General features: G+C 39.8%; 1 protein-coding gene across 1 annotated transcript in view; it reads left to right on the forward strand.

Moving 5' to 3' along the window:
- Positions 1-930: 930 nt before the first annotated feature.
- wu:fb95e10 (cell surface glycoprotein 1) overlaps positions 931-23,496 on the forward strand; it is a 43,838-nt gene continuing 21,272 nt past the window's right edge. Inside the window, exon 1 of the mRNA XM_042504774.1 lies at positions 931-1,215. The gene's annotated coding sequence lies outside the window, so the exon portion shown is untranslated. The remainder of the gene's footprint in view (positions 1,216-23,496) is intronic.

Below are 23,496 nucleotides of genomic sequence, written 5' to 3' on the forward strand. Positions count from 1 at the left end.
AATTAATATTATCATATTATTTTTATTGATTTATTTTTAAGGTATTTTACATACTTAACATAATGCACATTTTAAAAAAAGTATTGTACTTAGTAAAATACATATATATTTTAACATTTTTAGCCCACATACTTATTATTTTTACATGCTTTATACACTTAGCATGATACACATTTTTTTTTATGATTTACAAACTTTACTTAGCATAATGCACAGTTTAAAAACAATATTTTTACATACACAATACACATATTTTCATATTTTTAAATAGGATATATTTTTTTAAATTTATACATACGTCACAGACTTTGCATCATGCACATTTTTTAAAAATATTTTTATGTACTTTACATACTTAACATAATACACCTTTTTTATTTTTTACATACTTTACATTCTTAGCATAATACACATACACATTTTATATATTTTTTTAGAAGCATTTGACATACTTAATTATTATATTTTACATAGACTACTTAACAAAATACATATATTTTTACATACTTGACATACTTAGAAAAATACACATATTTTTACACACTTTACATGCTTAACATATTACACTTTTTGGTTTTTACACACTTAACACAGCCTACACGTCTTGTTTTTTTGTACAACTTTAAATTAATCAATCAATGCTAAATAATATATCTGCAACAGATAACCCGAGGATTTTGAGGTCTGTTTTTGCCTGTAGGACCCTGTTTTTACTCAGTAATGTTGCATTTTTTACAGCAGCAAAAATGATCAGTGTTTTTTATTTTAATATGTACATTTTTCTTTATTCCGACATTTCCTGCAGCACCTGAAGGCAGCTCCTCTCCTCCGCCTGCCCATCCATCCGTTCACCGGTCTACTATCCAGTGTGTGTGTGTGTGTGTGTGTGTGTGTGTGTGTGTGTGTGTGTGTGTGTCTGTGTGTGTGTGTGTGTGTGTGTGTGTATTCTCCTCCTTTCTTTCCTCTCTCAGTGAACGCGCATCACTTGTGAAGAGAAACGGCGCTCGAGACCCGCAGGAGAAGTTTCTTGTCCGTCGGCTCGTTTCTCTCCGCTCTCCCTCGATTTCCTCCCGTTTCTCCCGGTTTTTTTCCCCACACATTTTTATCCTCCGTTTTTTTGTGACTCAGAGGAACCAGCCGGGGCTGTAAAACTGAACTGCTAACACCGGGGCGTAGCTGGAGAGGACTGCTGCTAGCTCCGCTGCACTGACGCTGGTAAGGACGAGCTTGTTTTAGCTGTTAGCTAGCATGCTAACGTCAGTTAGTAACTGCTGTCAGTTAAGCTAATTAACGGTTATCAGAACCGAGCCGTTAAAACGGACGTTGTGTATGTTTTCTGTCACCACTTTCACTCGCCGTGTTACTACTCGTGTTTTTACGACTAAACGGAGCATCTGAATCACGCTGGCTCTTCGTGTGAATGAATATTTGTGTTAAAATCGTAGTTAAAAATGTCTAAAATGTTAAGTTTTGCTGTCATTTCGTGTTTTTTGTCGCTGCTCGGTTTCGGTTTGTGAAAGGGGCTGATGGGGCGGTGGCAGCAGGCTGCGTGGTCGCTGGAAGTGCTCAACAGATCTCTCAGGCTAACCTAAAACAGATATATTATTTAACATTTTCCATCTTTTTCTGTTAACATGAACATTTTCGTGTTCGTGTAACCATTTTGTCTGCATTTTCCCTCCTTAAACTTTTTGTTCTCCCCTCCTTCTCCATCCTCCATCGCGGATGCCCATTGTTCTGTGATGGGCCAAGTGGTGCGAGTGCTGAGAAATGTTTCAGTCGCCTCCGGGGGGAGAAAAGCCGGCAAATTTAGCGCTAATAATTCAGCAGATGCCCACTCAGTTTTCATGTCAACCTAAACTGGATATCTGAGGGCCATTTGTGGCATGTGAAAGCAACAATTTCCTTGCAGTGAGTGTGTGAAGCTTACAGTGGCGGTTCTAAGCAAATTTGGTGCCCCAGGCGACCCCCCCACCCACCCCAAAAAAACCTCAATAAATAATCTGTGTAAAAAATGCCAAAAAATAATAACAAATAGGGCTGCTCAATTATGGCAAAATATTAATGACGATTATATTGATTGATATTGAAATCACGATTATTTAATGACGATTTAACATGATTACTCGTTCAATCAATCAGACTTTATTTCTTAAGCATTTTTCATGTAAACAAAACTGTTACACAAAGGGCTTTATACAATAAAACCAGAAGTCCTCCCTCCCAAAAAATAAATACTTAGTAAATAATATGTATAAAAAATGCCAAAAATAGTCTAACTTTGGAGCCTAACTTTGGAGCCTTATTCTACCCTATCCCCGGGATACTCAGCCACTTAAAGACAGAAGTGTCAGCCAGCAAATAAAGCAATTGCGAAAAAAAAAACCCAAACAAAAATGCATTATGTACGGACATTCATAACGTTGTGATTAAATATTCTAAAATCTGAGAAACGTCCTAAAATTCTTTGAATGTTTTAAAATCCTGGAAATGTCCTATAATCCTATAAACATGTATGGGGCTACTGCGACTGGCCTCTGGCCTCCTGTCATTTTGCTAAAGTGTCCCCCAAACAAAGCATGTTTAATGTCCCTGCTCTATGGTAAGCGCCGCCACTGGAAGCCGAAATATCTCAGAGATGCTTGTGCAGACTCAGGCTGGCATGTAATCAGAGGTGATTAATGTCACCCCCCCAAAAGTGATCAGCTATTGTGGTGCGAGAGTTAGAGCTGGAGGGGCCTGTAGCTGCTCCTTCACTGACTCTATTCGGTGTGAGTGAGTGCAACAAGACAGATTACGCTCCCTTCAGTAGAACAATGGAGGAGGAGAAAACACTGCCAGTTCCCAAAGCCGGGCCAAGAGCATTTAATAAACTGCAAGCATGCAAGCATTGAAAATCTTTATCCTCAGCCCACAACTCTGTTCTCCTCCCCTGATGTGCTGCAGACAGCAACATAAATTGTCTGAAGCTTTGTGGCCACAGTGGGCATGGATCGGTCAGTAATGTGTGGCGATCAACCATGAGGTATTGATGTCATCCTTGGTAAATGGCATCATGGGACGACTGATATGAGCACTTTTAAGGCTCGGGCCACGCAGGGTCTGGAGACACTCCAGGGCTCTTTAGTCAGAGGTGGGCTAAGCCATCAGCTAGTCCACCTCCCCTGGTGCTCGGATGAGAGAATGGCTGACTCACTGTGTTGGTGGATGAGGCAGGGAAATGGAGGACAGACAGGCGGCCTAATGCAATCATATGAAATTAGATTTAGCAGCCATTATAAACCACACTCTGTTTTTATGAAGTTATTTAAGACGGCCTTAAAAAGATTATTCCAGGATGTAGTGGGAGGATTACTGCCTGAGGCATTTTGTGTGTTTGAAGAAAACAGAAACTTTACTATATAATAAACAATAAATGAAGCAGATTATTGTAACTGAACAAAGAAAATTGGGCACACATCTTCGTTCCATTATGAAGTAAACCGTAGTTAAATATTTTCTTCATCCTTGTCAGTTGTTTTCTTTAATTTTTCAAAATAGGATGAAGTGTCTCTAGCAGATTTGAGCTCTGGTGGAAGAGCCAGAATAAAGGGTGTGAGTGTCTCCAATGTTCGCTCTCCGGTTTGCAGTAAGAATAAGAGTGCATTACCAGTGTCTGAAACAATCTTCCATAGAGCTAGAATAATTGATTAGTTGTTAACTATTAAAATAATCACAGACTTTTCTGATAAATTGATCGGCCTTTTGTGAAAGTGATCTGAATATCTTTGGGTTGCGGACAAAACAAGACATTAGAAGACATCATTGATTGACACTTTTTTGACATTTTATAGACCAAAACAACTAATCAATAAATTGAAAATGACTATTATCAGTCTGCAGAGGGGGCAGACAATAAAAAATTTAGCCACTAATTCTGAAATGTTTATTAAATTAAACAATTAGTTGAAAACTATTAAATAGCTGAAATTTCGATTATGATTAATTATCAGTTAATTAGTTGATGTAAATATAAGTAAAAATACCTGCTGTGAATCTGCTTAAAGGTTCAAAAATGCAAGGAGATGCCCATCTGTCCTTGATTTATACATTTTGAGGTGGAATTTCGGTTGTGTTAAGACATTGGTTTGGGCTATGGTACCTTATGATAAGTGTTTTCTGTTGTTTGTTAACTTCTTTTTAGTCAATTATGTGACGACAATCAACAGAGAAATTATCTAAAACATTTTTGAAATTCATTGCTTCAGTTTGACTTGTACTGATACCAATAACTGAATAGCCTCTGATAATGCTTGAAAATGCTGGATTCTATTTCAGCAAGTGTGTGAGTGTATGCACCAATTTGATATCACATAATTTGTCAATCAAATTTAAGGTATTTTCACACTTGGACAAGACAAAAGTTTTCACAGAAATCAATTCTTCTTTGCTACTCTTTAATAGTGGCCTACACAAAGAGTTGTGCTGCTCTGGCGACTATAGAGGAGAGAAAAATAGTTGATTTGCTGTAAATAGTGTCATGTTTGCCACAATTATCAACTATTTGACAATATTTTACACTCAAAGTCCTACCAGTTTAGGGTTTAAGCTGAGCTGTGCCATATAACAGTGATAATAATCATTTTATAGCTAGACAGGATTAGTAGTATACAGGTGTCCAGTCTTTAAACCTTGTATTTTACGCTGTGATATTGGATTATTACTTGGTATCGACCGATATGCAAGTTTAAGTTTCAGGATTGGTATTGGGAAAGAAAAAAAAATCTGAACAGCTCTAGTTTTAGTAATTTCTTTTCAGCAAAAAATGTCAAACATCCAATAGTTCCAGATAATAAATGTAGATATTTTCATTTTCTTTGCCATATATGATCGAAAACTGAATACCTTTGAATTTTGGACTGTTGGTCGGATAAAAAAAAAAGCAATTTTGAATTTGCAACATTGGATTCTGGAAAGTTATTATGGACATTTTCAGTATTTTCTGAAATTTTATACAGAAAATGAAAATGAGAAAATGGTTTCACAGATTAATTTTTAATTGGCCCCTAAAGTCAATTATTTGATCATGACAATGCTTAGTTTCAGTTCTAACAGCAACAGGAGAATGAGAATCAGTATAATACCTCAAAGATCCTCAGTACACATTGTTGTGCTTTTTCTATTAAGATTACTCTTTGCAAAACATACTGAAAAAAAGCTCACTGAATATTTTCACACAGTGTCTTTCATGAGCTTGTATTTTATGGCAATTTAAATTCTAATAACCTATTTTGCCCCCAGCTGGCCTCTTGACCCGTGCCACCGTCCTGAGAGGGATTTCGCATTAATAGACCAGTGTGTCGGTCTGCCCTTAGCCTGAAGGACTGGTGTGGTGGGTGTGTGACTCAGATTGAATCCCCTCAGCTCTGAACTTCTCAGTTGTGACAAGGGCAAGCCTGTGCCTCTAGCCATCAGCTTTTTTTTCAGTATGAACCCATGACCCTTGCACTTTTTTTGCGTCTTTGAAAGCTGCCACCATCACCTCCAGCGCTGTTTTATCCACAGCAACAAAAGCACAATAGTTTCTTGTTGAGAGATTATCAAAACACCAACAGAAACTGTGTTTGGCTGTATTTCCTGCTCTGTTTTATGGGTGATTGAGGCTCGAGGAAACTGCCACGGGCTATGAAGTGAATTTGCGCTGTGAAGATAAAGCGAAGATAAACGCCGCTGTCGTCTGTGCTCCCAGTCATGATAGCAGCCTCGGTTGTCACAGTTGTCAGGGCATGCAGTTGGCAACTGGCAGAGTGGTTTTGAGGCAGTATTTGCCAGCAGCTGCAGTAATTTGCTGTGTTTGGACGCTCTGAATTCCTCTGGTGGGAGGATGGATAATAGACATGGTTCACAGCCTTGTTGCTAGGCTTCAAGACCAAATTTTTCATGGCCCAATGTGTGAGCGGCGCCTAGTTGTTTGGTGAAATTCAGTTTTGAAGATGTTACAAATATGGCCAAAAGCGATCTGTCAGTCATTGGTCTGCTGTGCTACCTGAGGCTGTGACAGGTATTTGTGTCAGTGGGCCCCCCTTTACATTGACATTGCTGTACGTTTGCCGCTCTGGCCCAGTGCCTGATGGGGCAAGATTATGTCAGAGGCTACCCAGCCTGCCCTCGCCATCGCCATGTGTGGAATGATAAACATTTGTGCCAGACACTGGCGCTGACAGAATGATATACTTGCTTTACCATAGGCAGCTGTAGGGGCCGATTTATTTCTCTGGTATATCAATTTCTCCTGGTGACACTTAAATCTTACTGCGCCCTGTTTCAACGTATTATTTTTCTGCTTAAAGATACATCAACTCTGTAACACGGTTGGTGTGGTCACGAAAAAAACAGGAAAAGTCTTGGAATTTAGTTTCACAGACCTGTAGAATAACAATTGATGTGTTTATGGACTGCTGGAAATTTGAAAATCCAACAAGAATTTCTGGTTTTACAGTTTCTGACTATGATAAATAGTGCAATTTTTAATGTTTTTTTTTCTTTCTTTTTTTTTTTAGAAAATGTGCCTTCCAAACCCAAAATTTTGAAAGAAAAAAAAAACACCACAAATTTTCTTTAAAATCAACAAAAAATTAAAAAAAGGAATGAAAAAATGGCCAATTTAAGATAAGAAGTATCATGGGTCATTTTAGAGAATGTAGGATCTTTACAGTTTGTCTCAAATTCATGGAAAGTCATAAAAAATGTTTGGTAAAAATATGTGAACCCAGCTGTTAGGCACTTGACATGTGTTTATGGTTCACGTGGATGTTGTAAAAGGAGTTTCTGGCACTTAGTTGGCAGATGTTGTGGTGTTTGAGGCCAGTTGTGCGGTTGTGGTTTGTTCTTAGAAAGCTGTAGTTCATAGGCGCTGATCTGGTCAACCATCCAACCTGTCCGCCGTCCTGCGAGGGATCAGATTCCATCTGGAACGTGCCTTGTTCCACTTCAAACAGGAGGACATAATCCTCTTATGGACACGGTCGTTCCACATGTACTTTGCGTGCGCGTGTCCCCGGGCAAAACCTCGAGAGAACGCCAAAGCCTCTCGGGCGTGTTTCTGCCATCCTGTCCAGATGCCTCAGTTCTGCCCTCTTCCTCCATCTCTATATCTGCTCTATCTGGTGTCATTGATCCAAGCCACCAGCTGGTCCCGGGCTGGCCTGATCTCATTTACCCCCAAAGAGGAGCTTGTTTGTGGGCAGACGGCCCATTATGGAGATGATCCAGCAGCTCTTCAAGTTACAAATTAGCCTTAGTTTCTCTGTTGCCTCTCAGTTGGGATCTCTGTCTCTCTCTTTGCTTGCCCACACTAGGTAGGGGTGTGCCATGTCATGTCATCCACGATAACACTGTTATGATTTTTAATATGACAGGAAAAGTTCATACTGTGATATGGGGTGATATTTGGAATTTTTGACATAATAGCGTTATGCCATTACATAAGGCAACAACAAGCGTGGCTGAAAGCGAAATTGCGACTAGCCAGGAGTCAAGAGGTAATTTAGCCATAAGCTTGTCCTAATGTAAACCTTCATGGCACGACAAAAAAACAATATACTGTCAGAATGTGTGATAGTCATTGTAACAAACCAGCCTGTCAAAATAAATGTATCTGTGCAGGGAGCCTGATGGTCAGCACTGAATAACATGCTACAACAAGAAGAGTTGAGGAGAAATAGCAGCGCATACAGGTCCAGGTGCAGGAAACAACTCAGTCATTTATAGGGCCTGGCCAATATGTTTTTTTTGTGCCTGATGCTGATATTAGAGAGTAAAAAATTTAGATAACCAATGTATTGGCTGACTAATTTTTTTTAATTTTCAAAAAAAAAAAAATAAATAAAATAAAATTTTTTGATCCCTCAAATGTGGTTCAAACCCTATGAATTAAAAGCAGAAGCTTTTATATATGTATTATTTGAAGGCAATGTTTTTTGCATTTCGCAGCAGTTTAAATATATCATTTTTGTTTGATCTTATTTTGTTGTAATATTTATATTTTATACAGAATCTCACTTTGAGTCGCTGTTTACAAACTAAAGAACTAAGTGATCATTTTTGTGCAATTTTTACTGAGTACTTGAAGGCGAACTATGTTTATGTTGACATATAAAACACTTAATAAATTAATGATTAAATATTCTCAGTATTTTTGTCATATGATCAAGAATGTCAATATTGGAAAAATACCCTGAAATATGGTGATATTATTTTACGGCTATATCACCCACCCTAAGCCCACACTGTCTCTGTCCCTTTTTACCCATGCCTTCTTTTTATTGTCCTCTCTTAAAACCTTGTCACTGCTATCTCTCTTATCTCCCAAGGGACAGAACTAACAGCATCAGAGGAACCTGCCTCCCTAATGCACTTCCTCTGTCTGTCTCCGTCTCTGTCTCTGTCCCTCCCATCTGTGGAGCTGTTCCCCACTTTCTCCTGTGCGATCAATATCCACACAGTTGAGCTCTGTGCTGCCCTGCTGGTCGTCCCTGCAGGCGGTGGAGCTAAGCCAGGCTGTAGTACGGCCCTTGCCGTTGTCTGTAGTCAGGCTCTGTCTCTTTTTGTTTTAGGGCTGACGGACCCTGTAGCCCTGCCTCCCCACAGTATTGTCTAGTTTCTGGGACAAACTGAGGCCTCTGTTGCTGCTGTGTATCCCTCCCTCGTTCGTTCTTGGGCTTCCCTCTGTCCCTCTCATTCGCTCTCCCCATAGTCTGTGTACTGTTTTAGGACAGTCGAGGGCAACTGTACAAGATTAGCATCTCTCTTTGTCCAGGATTAATAAGCTCTGTCATGTGTTAATCTGCCCGTCCCCAGGGGGCCGAGTTTCTCCAAGCCTCAGCGCACCATGGGAAGGACAGGGTTCGAGTGTTTGTATGTGTGTTTTGTGTGCATCAGCTTGTTTGGTGTTTGTAGGAAAGAGGGGGGTAGTGTGAACGCAGACAATGTACAGCCCCAAAGTGTGACGGCATCAGCCTGCTCTGCCATTTGAGGCAGTCATATGCATTGTTGCTGATTCATTTTATTAAAACGAGATTAGAATCAGTAATTTATTGATTCCCAGGGGGAATTAATGGTTTGTTAAAGTCACTCTGATGCCAAGCATACAGACTTATAGAAAGTAGAAATAAGTACAAGCACAAAGTATGTAAAAATGTAAACATGAACAGAAATACTAATAATAAAATCATAAATATCTATAATTTGCTGATTGATCAAAGTATGTAAAAATATAATAGATGTACAGTAATAATAAAAACAATTAGCACTAGTATGTTAATATTTAAAAATCAGAAATATTTATAATGTGCTGAGTATGTAAAAATATAAAACTATGGGCCTTGTGCTACAATACAGTGTACAAAACTAGTGTGTAAAGTAAAAAAAAAATAAAATATGTGTGTGATGCTACAATGTGCAACAGATATATGCATGAGTAAGAAGAACAGTAAGAATATATACAGCATGTGTAACATATTAAATGTAGCCTATAAGAATTGAGTGAATATTGCCACTTGAGTAATAGCACAGAGAACTGCTGTAGTTGAATTATTGCACCATGTTATTGTAGATGTTTTCAAATAGTCCTGTAATCCTTTAAATTCACTCAAGATTTCACTTGAGGACATTTTAAACTCTTAGTGCGACTCCCCACAGAGTCCTCAGGATTAGTGCCAGCCTTTCCGGTCACATGTTTCAGTGATCCAGGTGTCTGCTGCACAATCTGCTGCTCTTTCTCTCACACGCCAGCAGCAGCCAAGTAAACAGCCAGACAGAAAAAACGTGTTCCTTCCTCCCAGCGGGGCCTTTGTTCTCGCTCAGTTTGTCTTTTTGAGCATCGCAGCAGCTCATTGACTCACTGAAAATCAATTGATGGGAATGACTGTGCTGTACACCTTAAAGGAGTTCACTTTACCAGTCAGCAGGGGTGGAGACCGGTGTGTTTGTTTGTTGTGGCTCTGCTGTGTGTAAGAGGGAGGTCAGGATAACTAATGGCATCAGTGGACAAAGTGCTCTTCATATCTTCATCTGTTTGTCTTCATCCCTGAATACGTGTTAAGACACCTGTGTATTTTGAATTAGCAATTAAAAAATGCTTTCTGGCCACTGTGGTCTGGATGAGACAAGATCTGAGTTGATAAAAATATTGATCTGCCTTTAGTTTATCACCACACGCTGACAGCAATCCATGAGCAGCAGTGAGCTTTTGTGCCCTGGGCTTGCCTCCAAGGCTATGTACAGATTGCCCCACGCTCTTGATGAAGGTTGATGGAGAGCCTAAAGGGAAGACTTGCACACATTAGCATCTAACACCAAAGAGGGCAAAATCAGATGTCTCTTTGGAGTTAAAGACATACGTGGGGCTGAAAAAAGTGCCTCACTGTGCAAAAATAAAATATTCTGTATGATTTGTGAAAAAAAAATTGTGAAAATTAATTAAAATAATAATACTAAAAGTAGACAATAATAATGGGACAATACATACAAATTAAAATGAATAAAATAACTAAAAATAGAATAAAATAAGATGTAGACCAACAAAAGATGGTAACACATGAATAAAACAAAAAGAGATGATGATTTTGATAGATTTTTGATTTTTTTTCCTACACATTTGCTCCCAGCTTTGCACAACATTTTGATGGAGGCCTGCCTTCTGTCTCTCTCCCCCTCCTGGTTGCTTCCTCCCTCTCTCCCTCCCCTGCCTGCTCAGCCCTCCCGCAGTCTACGGGGAATGCCATGCAGAGCAGCAGGCTTTGTTTGGAGTTTATTTGTGTGCAGGACAGAGGCGGTTTCCTGACCTCAGGTCGAGGGTGTTTGGGGAATGTGTGAGCTGCGATTACCATCAACTTGATGGAGGCAGTGGCAGCTCTGGCAACCCCCCAGCTGGATTTGACTGGGTGACATGCGCCCTTCATCCGACTCCCACACCTATTCCTCCATCTCTGTGCTCGTCCCCATCAGGGACGTGCTTGGTAATAACCAGCCTCTCGTCTCATGGATGGCTGTTGGTGTCCTCTGGAGCTCAGCAGCAGGCTGTGGGGATGTGATGAAGCTGAGGAAGAGGCGGTGACATGCAGAAACCATCCCACTAAGTGTCATGAGATAGCAAGTCAGCGGTTGCAGTGATGGTGGGTAGAAGTGGCTTTGAAAGGTTTTGCTGTGATCCTGGACCGTTGTTACATAACTTCTTTTCAAAGATGAGTCCTTGAGAGAAAGCTTACTTTATAGGCAGAATGGGATTATTTGACAGTTTACAGTTTTATACAAATGGCTTCATTGACTGTGGAGATTATTTGTTATTTCTGTTGCTCTACCTGTTCAAACACTGTTAGCCTGTGACTGATTGAAGCTGCTGCAGCTGTTAGTCTGTTATTGGTGTTCTGCCAAGATTTGGCTGAGAGTAAATGAAACATTCAGCGGCTGGGCAAATTTGCTGTACATCTTAACTTTTGATTCAGTTCCAGTAAAGATGGATCTCTCTTCCTGTAAGTTCCCTCTAGCACTCACCTTCTTTCTGTTATTGATATACTGTTAATCTACCAACTATTTTCTTTAATTTATTCATCAATGGTGGATCTACTCGCACAACGTCTCTTCAAAACAAGCATCCATTTTGTTATCGTCCTCTTGTACTCCATGTCAAACCAGCTACTACTGAAGTGTAGAACAAAAGATTTTGTTTTGTAACTGGATCATGTGCTTCACAAAAAATGGTGTGCATGCAGACGTTCACATTTGCCCACACAGACCCTTGTCGGCATGTAAACTAAGGTGCATTAAAAATATTTTGTCTCTAAAATCAGCTAAAAACAGTGATCATCATTTCGGCCACAATCGTGCAGCCCTATGTCACACAGACTGAAGCGGACCCTGGTGGACGCACTGATGCAGGAACTATGAAGCAGTCTTAAGTAACCCTAAATAGGGTGAAGTGTTGACTGAGACTACTGTTGTGGTTTGGAGGAGGTTGAATGGACAATCTCAGGCCCCATGCCAGCATGTGGCGTCTTGAATCTGACATTCTCCCCCATTGCAAAGAGGAGTAGTGATATACATACTCACATTTCACCTTAATTTACAACTTTCTGTCATAAGTAAAAGCTCGTCAAATGTGAGGCCGCTTGCATCAGCCCACTTGCCCATGTGCAGTAACGCCGTAAGCAAGAGAGCAGTAAATTATTGAAGCAGCGCTGCTTATGGTAGACCTAAATCCTGCAGAGTTGCACTTCTTGAAGAGAGACGTTTAAAGCTGTTGTTTGGAGCTGTTGTCCAATATATGAATATTTATCATATTAATAGCATACAGTTTGAAATATTTCAAAAGAGGCAGATGTCTTTTTTGTCAATCATTTTCCAAACAAGGACTTCATAAATTTATTACAGACTTTAATGAAACAAATTATCATGTGAAGAGCACGAGAAATGTCTTATCATGGTTTTATTGATTGAAATAGATTGGATTATGCTCAAACAGTAAAGGAAGCAACATTTAACTCTTTGAAACCATTGCAAATTGGCTTTATTTATTTCAAAAACATGAAAAGAAGGCAACAAACAATTAAAAAGGAGATGAGCAAGAAATTAGCAAGAATTGGGAAAAAAAAACTACAAAAACATTACCTGAAATTAGCACAAACAAGAAAAGAAAAGTTATATAACAAAATCGGGAAATGAAGTGAAGTTAAAAAAAAAAAAAAGGTAAAATAAAATTAAAATGATAAATAATAATAAATATATCAATATTTCATTTTTTTATAGCTTTCTGAATATTTTCCTTAGCTATTTGATCATTCTATAATGATTATCTCTCTCTGATTTTTTTAATTTTTTTTTTAAAAAAGCTGATTTTCAGGTCATTTTCTCGTCACTTTTCACAATTTTTTAGCAATATGCAGGACAGTTCATGCCAAGATGCCAAGTTGCTGATTGCTTTTTTTTCAGTGTTTTTGAAAGAATTCAAACCAATGTGCTCACATTGCAAAGGTTTAAATACTTGTGAAAGGCGCAGCATGTTGATTTAGGTTTTCAAAGGGTTAACCCATCACAAGTGGACACACTTTGCTGTCATTGTGAGTCCAACATATAAGTTGTAACAGTTAACCAAGTAAAGAGTAAAGGCGGTGCTTGCAGTTTCCTACGTTGTCATTACGAGCTCTTCTTTGTAAATGCTGCTCCGGCTGTGTCAGAGGAAAGAGGATGGTTTATTAGCGGTGTCAAAGAGCAAACACTGCGCTCCAGCATCTTCTGTTTGCTGCTTGTAGAGATAAAAGCATGTCAATTACAGGGTCAGAGGCCACTGCCTGCTCGTTAAAAATGCCTTCAAAAACCAGGCCCAAGCCAGTAACATCCTCCCCTCACTGTCAGCGTTTTTCCCTCAACCCTCTATCCTCTTATGTTGGCATTAGTTATGTCTTGAACGATCTATCGGGCTTGCACGAGTTTGTGTCGGCGTTAGCGGCGTGTTACATCGGCCACAAAAGCTCACTTTCTTTTTGCATCTTTTCTACCGTCCTCTCCACCACCCCACCCCCCACCGCCGCTGCCTCCTTCCCCCACAATCCCTCTCTTTGACTGCTATTTAGAGTAGGCCCCGGGGATAGAAGAAGGCTCACAGAATGCATATGTGTGTGTGTGTGTGTGTGTGTGTGTGTGTGTGTGTGTGTGTGTGTCTGTGCAGTTGTGTACTGTGAAGCACAGACTTTCTTCCACAGAGATTCATACACAGATACACACTCGGATGGTTGGTTGGCTAAAGTGAGTGAATGAGCTGGGCTCTATGGTTTTGGCCTTTGTGTTGAGAAAGGGAAGAGCCTCTTGTTTCTTAGCGACAGTAGATGTGATTAGATGTGAACACACACCACAGCCCAAGAGCAGATTTGACATTAACTTAACATTTATCTTAATAACCCTGGAGCTCCTTAAATTGAATCTGCATAATGAGTCACAGCGACCCTTCGCGCTATTCATTTCAGATTCAGAAATGTGGTATTTTTCTGCAAAATTACGATGTCTAAAACAAAAGACCAATGTTATGTTTTTTGTTTAGTTGTATACATTTTATTGTAGTAATTTGATTGCCATTGATTTTCAGTGGTGTCATATTCTGTTTGCATATGCATCACAGTTGTCGTTTTCTACCAGAAGCTGTCATAAATTGACTTTGTATTTAGTTTGAAGCCATTTTTATGATACACATTGTGGGTCGTTGATGTTTTAACTACATGTTTTAATTGAATGATGGATTTTAGTCATTGTATGTCTGAATCTTAAGTTGTCAGCGATACAAGCTAAGCAGATGTTAGTTGCAGCTTGGCTCCAGGTCTTGCCATGCTGCAGAGGCAATGCGCCGTGACTCGCTGTTTCCAAATTGCGCTGAAACTTTTGGACTTTGGAGGGAGGGGCCAAGCACATGCGCTGGGAAGGGGTGTGCTTGATTTACAAAAGCAACTTTGGTAGACTTGTCAAAATCTTTTTTTTTGTCTCGATTATCTAAATTATCTTAAATCGAGGGAAGCCAAATTCGTAATTGAAAATAAAATCAGATTAATCACGCAGCCCTAATCCCAAGCATGAAAAACTGACTGCAACGATGGCATTGCTCCGTCTTTTTTCATTGTTTTGATGGAGAGACCCCTCACGCCAGAAAATTTAAATATTGTTCGTTTAAATATAACCTTCTGCTGAATTTTAATCAGTCATATTTAGTATATGTTCATCCCCCTGCACACGCACAGTAGTAGATTGTACTTGCTCCAAAAAGGGGGTCAAAGTAGCAGTTTTCTGTTTAAATATGCTGATGACCTGATTATTCAAAAACAGCATTTTTTATGTCTAGACAGTGAGAAAAGCTTAGATCCCTCAGCGGAGTTGGATGCCTTCCAGATATTGACAGTATAGACCCTAACACTGTAGTGTGTCAGGGATAGACACATGAGCGTGAGCACACACACGTTTTGTTTGTGTCCCAGTGTGGGTATTAGCAAGGGATGATGCCTGGGAGGGTGATCTCACCTTGCAGAGCTGGCTTGCCCATCATTAGCTTAGTGCTTGAGGCCTATTAAGTGTAATAACAACAACAACAGAAAGGAAAGAGTAGACAGCATGTGCCTAAAAGCAAACTTGAAAACTACAAAAAGTCTTACAAACAAAAACCTTGTAAAAAACGGGAAAAAAAAGATATAAAAAAAATACACGTTCTGTTCGAAAAAGTTAAAACTTCAAGTGTTTAAAAATGTGAACTACAATATACTGTATTTATAAACTATATTTATAATTTATAGTTAGTTACATTTTAAATTATGTAACAAAATATATTTGATTTCTTCTCCAAATATTTTCCTTGCTTTTTTAAAACTTTTTTTCTTTTTAATACTAATTTTCAAGGTGATCTTCTTGTACTTTTTACTAATTTCATGATAATTTCTGGGTCATTTCTTTTTTGATCGCTCAATGCCTCCTTCCTATGTTACAAGCAAAATTTCCCAGCTTTCAAAGAGTCAAAAAGCAGATATATATACTTTAGAATTTAGTTAAAACAACTATTAGAAACAAAACAGCATTCAAACCAGCAGAAGCAAAGGCTGTTACATTAAAGCCAGTCTATAAAAACTATTAGATGTAAGTGCACTTAAGAGAATGAAGCAGACATTGTTGATGATGATATGAAGCATGTGCCTGATTAATAATATACAGAGAGTATAAAGGGTGTGTGTGTGTGTGTGTGTGTGTGTGTGTGTGTGTGTGTGTGTGGACGGGTAAAAGGAGCCCTTCACTGGTCTTTCCTGATCCTCCGCTTCAGCCAGCCAGTCCTGCCTTTGGTGTTTGTGTGGGTTTCCTTTGTTCTGTTTCTGTGTAGCTCATCATTGAGGCTTGCTGGGAATTTGGAGTGGGACGCTGCTTGGAAGCTGCAACCACATGATTTGGACACATTGTGAGAGCCAACAAACACATTTTTGCAAAGTCAACTACATTCAGAAATTTACAGTTAAAAATCTGCTAAATCTTGAGGATACCAGCGCGAGACTCCCACTCCACTGTCTTGCCACTTAGCCCTATCTGCAGTTACTGTTTTTAGTTGAATACCAAGAACTGCAGCCTGTTGAAGTTCTTCTCCTACACATCGTTTGTGTGTCGCTCAGGTCACAAGAGGTCATGACAGCTGACCGGCTGTCTGGTCTGATATATCTTAACCAGCAAATCTCCTCAGATTAAGCCATTTTATCTTCTAAACGTTTCCCACAGAGCTCTGTTCCTAAATGTTTTGAAATTGACCTAATGTAGCTGACAGAGCCATCTGTCTGGAATCAGCTGCTGGAAATGTGCACTAACTAACAAACCATTATGTTTCAGGTCATTGAATACATTCTGTCCCTTATGGGTTGAAAATGCCAGCTTGTGTGTTACAGCTCAGGTTATAGCTTTCACCAAAGATGGTGTTAGAGAAGAGCCAGACTGGGTTTTATTGGTTCTTGGAGGAATGCCTAACATAATAGAAGTGCTGAGACAGTTGGAAGACGACCTAACTTTATTCACATTATATTAGTTGACTACAGGTGAAATGGAGACTTTAAAATGCTGCTGACCCCGTTCATGTTTAAAAACTCTGGGATTGTCTTTTGGTCTGGAAGCTATTTACGATGATTGTCTCATCACTCACAGCTTGTCAAGCCAAAAATGTTTAGCTAGTTCTAGTAGGGATGAATATCGAACTACATCTCAAGTCGAGTCACATCATTTAAATCCAATCACTGCTCTGCATATATCGATTGTACAGCAAATTAAGCCTAAATGCAGAACCTTCGACTGTCTTCGGGTTAAAAAAACCTCCTTCAACTCCATCAGCTGCTGCGGCTCAGCGGGCACAGTCTTCATCATCATCCACTCGCAGCAGCGGTAGTAAGCACATCCAAACTTTGTAGCAAGTCCCGTCAGTTAAAAATAGTTATCCAATGTTAAAATCTGAGTCTAAATTGTTCATCTTAAATATTACTAATTTTTTTTTAAGTTTATTTTGCTCTTTTTCAACAACATAGAAACTTCGACACAATCATTGTGGAATATCAAAATACTGAAGCTTGCATGTTAACCCTTTTTTTAAACCCCTGCCAGAGAAACTGAAAGATAACTTACATCTTAGATACTATGATTGGAAAGAGTACTTATGTAATGTAACCCAGGGTAGCATTGTTTAATGTAACGTATGGTAATGTAATCCCATTGTAACCCACTTTAGTAATGTAAATCCACCAGCAGCAGCTCTGTTGAGGTGCCAGTAAACCAGCAACCCATTTAGCTTAATCCCCAGTTCCTGTGGTGAAGCTGCTTAGGCGTTAATAGAGAAAGCTAGAGTTGTGCCACAACGCGCTATGCTCCTTTTGTGTATAATTGTTTGAATTTGAAGCAGGGGGCAGTAGCTAGATTGTTCATTGATAAGTGCAATAAAATGTTGTAAACATTTGGATTTTTTGCAACAAGCTGTAAGAAAACATGGTTCAACTAAACAGCGTTTAGTAAAATACCATTTAAGCATCATTCATTTTACAGCGTCATTTTACAGCGTCAGAATAGGCTAACTTATCATTTTCAGCTCTGACGTTTTTCCCCTTCTAACCGCAGCTATCTCAGTCCGTTTGAAAGGAAATAACTCTCTTCAATCTAATTAGTGTTAATGAAAACCCGTAATAGCCTTAATGGGTTTGATGTTTCAGTTGGGAGTGCTGCAGTAATTAGGGGTGAAATTCAAGATAACATAAAGCTGTAGCAGCACATTGAAGAAACAATTAAACACCAGTCAGAGACTTATAAATAGAAAAACACACACCTATAAATTTGTTTAGATTTCCGTACAGTGGTCACAATTACTGATGCCCGAATGTTTACTAAGTAGGAAATTGATGAGAAAGAAGCTATGGGAAAAGTAAAATCTTGAGAAATGTATGTACAGGGTCACAGGGGTGTAAAGGGGTGAGGAGCAAGGCGAGAAATTTGTCTTGGCAGCAAACTCACAAATTCTCAACTCCGATTTCTGTTTATTTGGCTGCTGAGAAAGTGAAAGCATGCTAATGTGTCTTAAATCCCCCCGCTCCTCCAGTTTCTATGGAGCGAAGATAAAAATCCTGTTTCTGAAGTGTGTTCGTGCTCCAGTTGTTAACCTGTTTATGCTTCCCGCTGACTGATGGCCTTAATGACGTAAAGCCGGGTGAGTGAGCAATAGAGCCAGAGAGAGAAGTGCAATATCACAGCTGTCTGAAGACTTGCAGGAGAAAGAGAAATGTTCCTCTGGCTGTGGCCGTGCAATCAGGATTTATCACTCTCTCTCACACACACACACACACACACACACACACACACACACACACACACACACACACACACACACACACACACACACACACACAGACAGCAGCAGTGTAGGGTCGCAGTGAAATGAACAGCCAGGCCAGATGCTTTATTCGACTGTGGGAAGAGCTGAACACCAAATTCTGAAATATAGAGAGGAGGGAATGGTGATTGGACACGGTCTTATTTCCTGGTTCACTGCATGGTCAAATTAGGTCACTGTGTTTATAGTTAGGTGCCGGGTCTTAGTCAAACAATCGGTGTGCAGTGTTTTCCACACATCTGAAATAGACTTGTGGTTGTAAGCCCTGTGCTGTATGCTGTCAGACATCAGTTAGTCCTTATTCTTGAAATCTTCTCTCTTTTACGGAAACATGCTGTTTGAAAATAGTATGTAAGCTGAGTTATCATACAACACCAGCAGGAGACGGTTGCAACAACAGGACTTACACCTGGTCTCAAGCTAAGTGGATCGTAACTTGCCGTTCTGAGCCCGACCTTAAAGTTAATGCAGGTTGCACCATCTAGTCTTAAGCCTTCTTCTCACCAAGACCAGGTGTGAATTAAGGCTGTCTCGAATACCATTTTCTGGACTCCAGAGCTAAGTTTTTAATCAACCGCAACTAATCGAAGCTTCGTGACATGCGCAGCAGCAGCAGAATCACAAATACTGACATGGCATTTGTCCTTGGTTAAAAAAAAAAAAAAAAAGAATATCTGAATGCCTAAATTGAAAACCAAATACCTGCCCATTTAAAGAATACCCAAATAGCTGAATATTTGGGTCCAGCTTGAGTGTAAATCTTACGTGTAGTCAGGACCAGGTATAAATTCAAAATCTCAATTGTTTGTATAAAATATCAGCCTGATAAACAGCACAAGAGCATCAGACGTTGAACAACAACCCACAGTAGCTTTCCTGCTAAAGTGTCCTTTTTATCTAGCCAACATACAAACAAACCAAACAAATGCTCACTGGTAAAAAAGTGCAGCGTTATCACGCGAGATAGCAAGCTAATAAGCTGGTCAGCTGCGGCGCATTTTGGTGGTCAAAGGTCAGGGTCACAGTGACCTTGCATTCATCTCATTCTTGTGATTGATATCGAAAGAACACCTCAAGCAAATTTATTCAGATTTGACACAAATATTCACTTAAATTTAACAATGAGCTGATTTGAATTTGGTGGTCAAAGGTCAAGGTCACTATGACCTTGCAGCTGTCTCATTTTTGTGAATGCAATATCTGAAGATAGCAATAAGGGAGTTTCCTCAAATTCAGCACAAATGTCCACTTATACTCAAAAATGAAGTAATGAGAATCTAGTGGTCAAAGCTCAAGGTGACTTGACTCAAGAACCCTCAAGAACCACCTTCAAACGGAGCTGTTTGTATAGATCCTCTGTGTGTAAAGCCTCTGATTTCACAGACATGAATGTAAACTGTAAGTGCAACTTGACTGATGCGCAGAGGCATAAAACCGTGTGGAGGTAAATGTGGTTCTTTACTTTCATGTTACCTGTAGAGCTCCACATGCTGGCTGCTGTCAATCAAACACAATGTAGTTAAGACTAGGCTTACGTTTGGTTGGTGCAGCTAAAGACCTAAAGTTCATTTTAAAAACTCCTTACAAAGACTGACTGAGCAGTTAGGACAAGGCTTAGTTATGAACAGTTGGTGCAACCCACCCAAATAACTAGCTCTACATTGCAAAATGACAACAGTTCTGATTATATTATTTCCATATTTATTTTTTCTACATCGACTGGTGAGGATGCTGACTTGGAGATAAACACTGGGTGCAGCAGATGCCTCTGTTTGTCCAAGTGTAAAGTGGTTATTAGACTAATCAGTGCTAACCATATGTAAACAAACCAGTAGTGCACCATTGTTGTTTCTAGTGTATGCTTATTACACAAAACAACACTAGGCATGCACATTTTTTTTTTCCAAGTGCTCTGTTTTACATGTCGACATAAATACAAAGTAACCAGAGTTTTGAAAAATCTTTATCTTGTAAGGCATTTTAAATAATCTCTGTTTTAATTACCTGAAACTCTGTTGGTGTGGAGGCCAATTGTGGAATAAAATATCAGTTTTTAAAATATCTGTATGTGTGTAGACATGACCTAATAGGGGTAGAGGCTAATCAAACTGTCAATTCCAAGATCTTCTGTTCCTTCAGACATCTAAAAGTTAAGTAAAACATGAGTGAGGGTAGAATTTAAAGCCAGCTTGAATCCCAGGTTGTTCTGACACAAAAATAAAAACACTATGGGACTCAAACTGTCTCTATTCCCCTCCCTCAGTGACACCAGTGTCCACCCTCTCTTCTAAAAGCTGTGACTGGTTGTGTGTAGTCACATAATTAAGCCAACTGTCCACATTTTGTAGCCTCGCTGGCATTTTAAAACCCTGTGTGACCGAAGGGTGCGGCATAACTCGTTCCTCGCAGCTACCCGTCGTCTTCCTCTCGACCTCCCTGGTTGTTTTGGGTGGCGGCCTGTTGCACTAGCTGTGTGTATCTGTTCTTATGTGTTGTTTGAGATACATGGATTTTTTTTTCTCAGTTTCTCCCCCTCTGGCCCTGCTCAGCTGCTCCAGCCATCTGTGCACAGGCAAACAGAGAACAGAGGGATGGAGGGAGAGCGGTAGTGGTGGGGGAGAAAAGAAATCGAGGAGGGGAAATGTATAAGAGAAAGGGAGGATAGTCGTAGAATGAAAGAAGGCCTTTTTTTACACGTGATCTTTAGTTTAGAAGATGAGTAAAGGATGACGGAAGAGGGACAGAAAGACGGAGAAGAGTGTGCAGGAATTGTTTCCAGGAAGCTCGCGGCATAAAGATGATGTCTGTCCTCTAGAAATAGGACAGTGAGTGTGTGCACGTTTAGGTCAGTGGAAACTAGGATGACTAGTGTTGTCTGGCTTTTTGAGTCGGAACAGCAAAGATCAGCCAATAGTGAGCTCATTTTACATCTTGTTTTTCCCCGTCTCTTTTCTCCCCCCGTCCCACCTTCTCTGTGTGTTCCCATGCTCCACAGGCCAAGCCTCTTCCTCTGGGCTGGCCTCTGTGTTGCCTCAGAGTTTGTCTCACCACTTAGCCTCCTGCACAGTCGGCTCCTCGCTCTGTTTGTAAACTTTGACAAGCAAGTTTCCTGCTGACCCCCCCCCCCCCCCCCTCCCTCTCTGCCTCTCTCAAACTTATAGAAACCTTTTCTTTTCCTCAGCAGCTGAGAGAACCAAATAAGACAGTTGTTTAATATTGATCAGGGTTCATACGATCAAGAAAAACCTGCAAAAGTCATGGCATTTGCAAATAGCAATTCCCAGGCCTGGAAAGTTTTGGAAAACTAAATATACCCTGAAAGTCTTGGAAAAGTGATAGAACTTTTTTCACTAACCTGTGTAATAATATATGATGTGTTCAAGGGTTGCTGGAAATTTGAAAAATTTTTCTTTAAAAATCATGACATTTTTCCTTTATAAAATCTGCAAGGAAAAAGAACCAATAAAGAGTATCTATGGTTTTTTCAGAGAAATTATGGTCTTAAAAAATTTGCCTCAAAGTCATGAAAAAGTTGTGGAAATGTATTGGTAAAAATGTGCATGAACCCTGATTGATGCAGACAAAGTATGACAGCTTGTATTACAGATGGGTGCTCTTTATCAGGTCTCATATGCTTCACTTCTTCTCCTCAGTTGCTCATGTCACCGACTGCTCCGTTTGTGGCCCATGAGTCAAACTGTCCTGTCTTTGGGTTTATTGTACAAGCCTTGACCCACTTAGCAAATACACTCCAGCTTCTTCCCACCTCAGCCTGTTTTTCCTTTTATAACCATTTTAGCCTAATAGTGTGAAGCAGGCTGTCAAAGCTTTTCTTATGCATGTGCAAATTCAAAACTTGCGTGTCTTAACATTACTACAGGTGGCATATACATATGTGTGTGTGTGTGTGTGTGTGTGTGTGTGTGTGTGTGTGTGTGTGTGTGTGTGCAATTTGCGTGCTAAAGCTTTTTGCGCTCCCTTAAGTGTACTATCCCGGAAAACTAGTCTTCCACACTAGTGACTCTGATGCCATTTTGTACCAAGAAAAAAAAAAAGAAGCCAACCCGTCGCAGCTATGCCGGCCAAGTGTGTCACTGAGCTTTTTAGGAGCACAGAGGGGACCATTTGCCACTGCACTGCAGTTGGCATTGAACTTAATTAAAGCTATTTGTAGAATTTGTTGTTTTTGCAGGAGCAGACATTTACTCCTCTGCTCCTCCCTCTTTGATCCCCAAGACACAAAACATAAAATGTGTTGATCTAATTGTTACCCTCCGAGCGTGACTTATGAAGCTGTGATGTATTTTTGTATGACCGCCTTTCTTTGTGCTTTCTCAATGTGTTGCATTGTCCTAGATATTGTTCAGTCCTCTCTTGGATTAATGCAGCAGTTCAATCTTCTATGTAGTATTATGGCACATCCTGTTCCAGTTCTGTCCCACAATCAATTTGCCTGATAATTAAGGTTCAGTTCACATTTCAACCGATACTGTTACTTTTTCCTGTACATGGATTTCAGTAACGGTGCCCAACTGTCCCTTTTTTCTGTATTTAACTTTTTATCTGTGATAACAATATTTCATTTCTAAAAAAGCAGGAGTGATGTAGTAGACAGAAATGCAATTCTGATTCTCCGTTCTTTTCTAATCTTTGAACGCAGCGCAGCAGACTAAAACCTTTAAATATGAGTAAACATGATAAGCCGACTGAAATCAAGGCAGATTTCTCAAGCTAACTTGTTTGGTATGTGACATTATAGGTCAACTGGAATAACATCCAATAGCAACTAGCTGAAAGGGGACATATCGCCACCCACCGAGGTGGAGTCAGACATACTTCAGTCAATGAACTGATTCTCACTGCTTATATGCTGGGACAAGAACAGCAGTCCAGTTAAATGGCGTGATTGAGCTATAACCATAGCTCGACTAAACTGTGAATGTAAACGTGATGAGGGTGTGTGTGATGCTGAAGCTGTATACGAGCCATGACTTTATCTGATTCTGAGGGATTACAACATTCCTGGAGCTCTGTCTGCCGATAGGAGAGACAACGAACTGCTCCTCATGTCTGGTCTTGCTGTTGACTTG

The sequence above is a fragment of the Plectropomus leopardus genome, chromosome 17 (assembly GCF_008729295.1).
Source record: "Plectropomus leopardus isolate mb chromosome 17, YSFRI_Pleo_2.0, whole genome shotgun sequence".
NCBI lineage: Eukaryota > Metazoa > Chordata > Actinopteri > Perciformes > Serranidae > Plectropomus > Plectropomus leopardus.